The 7,052-nt window shown below is 36.9% G+C and overlaps 1 pseudogene; it reads right to left on the bottom strand.

Annotated features, from left to right (window-relative positions):
* The window catches only part of LOC102868051, a 76,195-nt pseudogene that overhangs the window by 11,300 nt on the left and 57,843 nt on the right, over positions 1–7,052 (bottom strand).

The raw sequence follows: 7,052 nt of genomic DNA, 5'->3' as shown, positions 1-7,052 counted from the left end.
ATTTTGAGCATTTCTTCATGTGCTTGTTAGCCATCTGAATATCCAAAGACATTTGGCTGTGTGGACTATAATAAACCATGAATACCAGTAAGAAAAATGGAAATTCCAGAAAACTTAATTGTGCTTGTTTGTAACCTATCCATAAACCAAGAAGCAGTTTTTCTAACAAGAAAAAACCTACATGGTTTAAAGTCAGTAAAGATGTGTGTCAGGACTGTATACTTTTACTATACCTATTAAATCTGTATGATGATCAAGTAAAATATGGACTATAACAAGAAGAATGCGGCAATAGGATTGTAGAAAAACTTCCAAAAATATCTATTATGTAGATGATACAAGTCTACCTGAGGAAAGTGAAGAGAGCCTGAAGAATTTCCTGAAGAAGATCAAAGTCAATATATAGCAATGTAAATTATGCCTCAACTTCAAGGAAAAACGAAACCCCAAAACCACCAACCAAACTCTCAACAACTGGACCAATAGGCAACATTTTAATAAATGGAGAAAAACTGAAATTGGTAAGCAGTTAATTTTACTTGGATCTAAAATCAGCATTCATGGAAGCATTACTTTAAAAAAATCAAATGAAGTATTGGATTCAGCAACTCTGCTATCAAAGACTTCTTTAAAGCACTAAAAAGCAAGCATGCCCTAGCCCTCCCTAAAACCCCTTTAAAAAGAAACCACCCTTGACCACCCACTTTCCAGCATTCCATTTCGATCTCTACTTGTGGTCACTTGAAGTTTCTCTCAGGTCCTTCAATAAAAGCCTGTTCATTTCTTGGGGGGCGGGGGGGGGGAGAATAGCAAGCATGGTACTTTAAGACTAATATGGGGTGGTTGCAAGTCGTGATATTTTCCATTGCTTCACTGCATGTGAAAGTTGGGCAATAAATAAGGAAGAGTTAATGTTTTTGAATTGTGCTGTGGGTGCAGAATATTGAATATACTATAAATTATCGAAAGAACAGCTAAATCTGTATTGGAAGAAATGCAACCACAATGCTTCTTAGAGGAGAGAATGACATAAAAGGACATATTCATCTCTTATTTATTGAGCAGGGAATTATTAGGGCTTCTAGTTGCTGGAAAAATGATGTCATGATTGGAAAAGTAGAGGATCAATGAAAGAGAAGACCAGCAATGAGATTGACACAGTGATTGCACACAGATCTTAAATTCAACTGAGATTATAAAGGCGGTAAAGGACTAAGTACGATTTGACCTGTTGTACAGGTTATTTACTTCTTAAAAGTAATTCATTGAAAATGTTGTGCGATTGTTCTACTCTGACACACATGGAATTGCCATGAGTTGGGATTAACTTGATGACAACTGGTTTAACAAAAGGAAATAAAATTCAGAAACACTGATGAAAGCTCTTTCTTTTGAAATACTCTTGCTTAGGCTTACTTGACATATGATATGATATTTCTCTGAGTGGAGCTTCATGCATTGAATCTCTTCTCCTTTCTTGTCCTTTATGGGGATACATTCATCATTCTGAGCCTCAGGTGTTAGGGATTCATTTTAATAATTACTACTCTAATCCACCTGGAAGCAGGAGCGGCATCCACTGCCGAAATGGCTTGCCTCCGGAAACTCTATGTACGAACAGTGCTCAGGCTGTTCGTTCATAGGGTCACTATGAGTCGTCTACAACTTGACGGCATTAAACAAAAAACAACAACTCTAATCCATAGCCCTCGGCTCAGTTCTTAATTGTTTTTGGTCAAACATTCTTGTAGGTTGTATAGCCCTGGAGTGTCCACTTGCTGTACAGAGGCAACTTGCGGTTGCTGTGAAGCTGAACGCTGTGACCCTGATGTGTCAAATGTGATAATGGTTACCCATGGCGGACAGCATTTGGTGGGGCTCCCCGGTTAAAACAAGCCTGGAAGCAGGATTGGCATCCATTTCCGTAAATAGCCTGCGTTTGGAAACCCTATGAACCTGGAGAAAGGAAGAAAGTCAAACAGGGGTCGAGGACTTTCGTTCATAGGGTCACTGTGAGTCACCTACTCGACGGCATTTAACAACAACAACAACTCCTATCTTGCAAATCTTGTCATGGTGGAATCTGGAAAAGGTTCACCAGTGATTATCAGATGAATGAGAGATTAATGCTGTCTCTGCTGGCCTACTAGTTCTTTTTGTATCACCCACTCACATCCTAATCAAATGTTGGCTACTATCCCCAAGCCTAAGCTCACACTAAAGTCTGATAAAGAATTTTGTCAGTTGTTTCAAATTAATTGTGAGTTATGGCAAACTCCGTGTGTTTCAGAGTGGAACTGTGTTCCATTGGGTTCTTTGTTTGTTTGTCATTTGAGTGAAAGTTGACAAAAGAAATTTGTTTTCCATTCAACTATTCATGCATATTTTGCTTTATAGCATTGACTACAATACTGACAATGTTCTTACATTTTCTCACTTCTTTCCTGAAATTCTCATTTCCATCAATCCTTCTTATGCTTTCTTGTCTTCTGGACTTTATTTTTGGGAATATGTTTGGTTTCGCTGAGGAGTGAGAACACTCTCACCAAAGGATAGGTCAGCTCAGAAGAAACTCAATAAAGATGCAGAAGAATGATGTGATCAGCCAACTCAACCTCAAAGATGTATTCTGAGTACTTCTTCCAACAAACGCTCTATTTACTTTCTTCCAAGTGCACATAACCTTGCTTGCTGAACATGGCAAGGACTTGAAACACTTGCTGCAGAAGATCAAACACTGCAGCCTTCAATTGCATTTCAACATCAAGAAAACAAAAATTCGTACTACTGGACTAGTGGGAGGTATTACAATAGATAGAGAAAAAATTGAAACTGCCAACTACTTCATTTTACTTGGATCTACCGTCAGACACTGAGTACCAGTCAGGAGATCAGGAGACATATAGTACTTGAAAAGTCTGCAGACAGGGAATTCTCCAAATTATGGAAGAGCAATAATGTTAATTTGAGGACTGAGATATACTTGCTTCAGACCAAGGTACTTTCAATTACTTGCTATGCATCTAAGAGCTTAATGAATAAAGAAGACAGAAGAAAAAGTATATCTTTGAACTGTGTTAGAGAAGAGTACTGAATATTAACCCAGACTGCCAAAAGAACAAACAGACATGTCTTGGAGAAGGTGTAGCCAGAGTGCTCATTTGAGTCAGGAATAGCGAAGCTTCACCTCTCATACTTTGGGCATGTTGCAGGATAGGCTATTCTTTGGAGAAGGACACCATGCTTGGAAAGGTAGAGGAACAACAAAAGGGAGGACGCCCCTCAGACTGGTGGATTGACACAGTGAATATAGTGATGGGCCTGAATGTGTCAGACATTGTGAGGTTGGCACCACATAGAATAGCATTCAAATCTGTTGTTCATAGGGTAGCTATGAGTCATACTTGATTCAATGGCACCTAACAATAACAGCAAGAGTACACGATACATTCTCTAGATTTGACCACATATTAGGACACAATGCAAGCTTCAAAAAATTTAAAAAATGTTGAAATAATACAAAGTATTTTCTCAGGCTACAATGCCATAAAGATGGAAATTACAAGAAGAAAAAGGAAAGAAAAAAAATAACATCTTGCTTGAGCACTGCTGGGTTATGTTGTTGCTGTTATCGTGTACTGTTGAGTTAGAACTAATTCAAAGCTGACCCTCCAGTGGGTGTTCAGAGGCAGTAAGTTAAATAAGAAGAGTTTGCCTTTCCTCCCATGGAGCTCCTGGTGGATTCAATATGCTTGCCTTTGGGATTGCAGTGTAATGTCTTACCACTAGGCCACCAAGCTCCCTACTGTGTTACTGAAGAATTAAAAAATAAAATTTAAAAAAGTTTCTCAAAGTGAATGAACATAAAAATGCATCATACAAAAGTTCTGAGTTATAGCTAAGGCAGCCCACTGGGGTCTGTTCACAGCAACAAGCAAACATAAAATAAAAGAAGAAAGGAGCAAAACAAACTTCTTAAAACATTCAGCAAAAAGAAAAATAATAATAAACTAACCCCACAGCCTGTAAAAGAAAATAAATTGTAAGGATAAGAACTGAAATAGTTGAGATAGAAAACAGAAGCACTATTGAAACCATCAACTAAACCAAAAGCTGGTTCTTCAAAAGGATTAATAAAATGCAAACCATTTGGAAACTTAACAATAGAAGATGAAGAAAAAACACAAGTGACTCAGATAAGAGATTGGAGAGATAACATCACAGCAGTAACAGCCAAAATGAAATTGATTAAATTGGAACAAGTATAAAAACCTATACTCTGATAAGTTTAAAAACATAGACAAAATAGACAAATTCCTAGAAACCCAGACCCCATTCAATTAGACACAGTCAGATGTGAGATCCTTTAACAGACCCATCACAAAAGAGGAAATGGAACAGGTCATGAAAAGACTACCCCACCCTGGCTCAGGTGGCTTCACTGGTAAATTCTACCCAACATTTAAGGCTGGATTATCACCAATTTGACTTAAACTATTTCAAAAAGAGTAGAAGAAGGAAGGAACATTCTCAGTCATTCTATGATGCAACCATAACCTTAATACCAAAACTAGGCAAAGAAATCACCAAAAACACCCCTACTAATTAATATCTCTCATGAACATGGATGCAATAATCCATAACAAAATATGGCCAATAGAATCTAATGGTATATGAAAAACATGACCAAGTAGGTTTTATAACATGTATGCAGGGATGGCTCAACATAAGAAAAATAATTTATATTGTTCAACATTTTAATAAGACGAGAACAAGAACAACATGATCATGTCAATTGAAGAAGAAAACGTCTTTGACAAAATCCAGCACCTCTTCCTGATTAAAACAGTCAGCAAAGTAGGAATAGACAGGATTTCCTCAACATAAAGAAAATTATATATGCAAAAGCAGCCAACATCATGCGGAATGGAGAGAAACTAAAGGCATTCCTTTTGAGAGCAGGGACCAGACAAGGATGTCCACTATCACCACCCCTATTCAGCATTGTATTGGAAGTTCTAGCTAGGTCAATAAGGCAAGAGAAGGAAACAAGAAGCATCAAAATTAACAAAAAGGTCATGAAATTGTCACTGTATGACTGTTATGACAGGATAATGTGCACAAAACCCCCCAAAAACTCAATTTAAAAACTTTTAGATCTAGTGTACCATATTAGGAGAATGGCAGGATATAAGGTCAACATACAAAAATCAGCTGATTTTCTCTAGAGGAAATTAGAAAAGCAATACCATCACAATAGCCTACAAAAGCATGGTTTACTTAGCAATAAACCGAACTACAGAGACAAGAATTTCATAAGAAAAGCACAAAATAGTACTACAAGAAGCAATAGGAGACCTAATTAAGTGGAAAAATATTCCTTGTTTGTGGAAAAGATGGAACATTGTGAAAATGACAATCTTATCAAAAGCAATATACAGGTTCAACACAGTCCCAATACAAATACCAAATTAATTCTTCAATGAAATAGAAAAGGCAATTTCCAATTTAATTTGGGAAGGAAAGAGATTCAGAATAAGCATAGCTCTTCTGAAAAACAAACAAAAATCAAGTAGGGAGCATCTCAGTCCCTGATATCAAAACTTACTAAACAGCAATGGTAATCAAAATAGAATGATGTGGGTACAACAACAGTCACATGGATCAATACAGTAGGACGGAATAAAGAATATGGAAATTATGGCCAACTGATTCTGACAAGGCAACAATACCTATTACATGGAGAAATAATAGCCATGTAACTAATGTTACTGCAAAAATTAGACATCTACCTGAAGAAAACTGAGACAGGATTCACATCTCAAACCATTTAAAAAACAAACTCATAGTGGGACAGAGTTCTAGGCATAAAACCCAACACTATAAAGATCATAAGAGACAAAATGGGAATAAATTTAGAAACCCTTGTCTATAGCATAAAAAAGCTTTCATATATAAGCCAAAGAATGCACAATTTAGCATAAAATTGACAAATGGTACCAATTCCCTGTGTGCATCCATCAAAAGCATCCTCTACTAGGATGAAAAGAAAGTCCACATATAGGGAAAAACATTTGGCAATAGTATTTCAGACCTCCTAACTAAAGTTTATAGAATACTACAGGGTCCCCACAAGAAAAAAACAAAAAACCTATTAACCCAATTACAAAATTGTTGAAAGATTCTTCACAAAAAAAGACATTTGTATGGCTAAGAAATACATGGGGAAATACTCGGAGTCACTTAGCAATCAGACATGCAAATCAAAACCATGAAATGCCACCTCACCCCGGCAGCAGTAGCAAAATTTAACAATCCTGCAAACAATAAATGTTGGAGAGGATAAGGAGAGATTGGAAATCTAATACATGGCTGGTTGTTATTCTTGTTAAGTGACCGTCAAGTTGAAGACAACTCATAATGACCCTATGAACAGTAGATCAGATCTGAACCCTGTCCTATCTTATGTTGTCCTCACAGTTCTTGACACACTTGAACCAATTGCTGTAGTCACTGTATTAAACCACCAGATTGAGGGTCTTCCTCTCTTTGACCATTCCTCTACCTTTGTATGCATAATTTCCATCTTTAATGAATACTTTTTACTAGCAACATACACGGAGTATGTGAGATTAAGTTTTATCATCTTTGCCTCAAAGGAACTCTCTGGCTGTACTTTCTTCAAGACTAATTATGTTAGTTTTTTTTGACAATTCATGGGATATTCAGTACTCTTCTCCAAATCCACGGTTCATAGGCTTCTTTTGATATCCTTATACATTTTCCAGCTCTCAAATGCATAGCAAGTGATCAGAAAGTTGATGGCCTGAATGACGCATACCTTAATCCTCAGAGTAACACTATTACTCTTGAATAATTTGGATTATTACAGCAGTGCGCTGCTGATAGGATTGTAAAGTGGTACAAGCACTATGAAAGTAAATTTGACATTTCCTAAATTAACAGTTGTAAGCAGACACTGGTGATTGGGACATGGAATGTGAGAACCATGAATGTAGGAAAATTAGATATTGTTAAGGAAGAAATGGAAC

Source organism: Elephantulus edwardii, unplaced genomic scaffold (genome assembly GCF_000299155.1).
Source record: "Elephantulus edwardii isolate Elephantulus edwardi_28Jun2011 unplaced genomic scaffold, EleEdw1.0 scaffold00212, whole genome shotgun sequence".
In the NCBI taxonomy this organism is placed as follows: Eukaryota; Metazoa; Chordata; class Mammalia; order Macroscelidea; family Macroscelididae; genus Elephantulus; species Elephantulus edwardii.
This window is presented reverse-complemented; position numbering and strand designations above follow the sequence as displayed.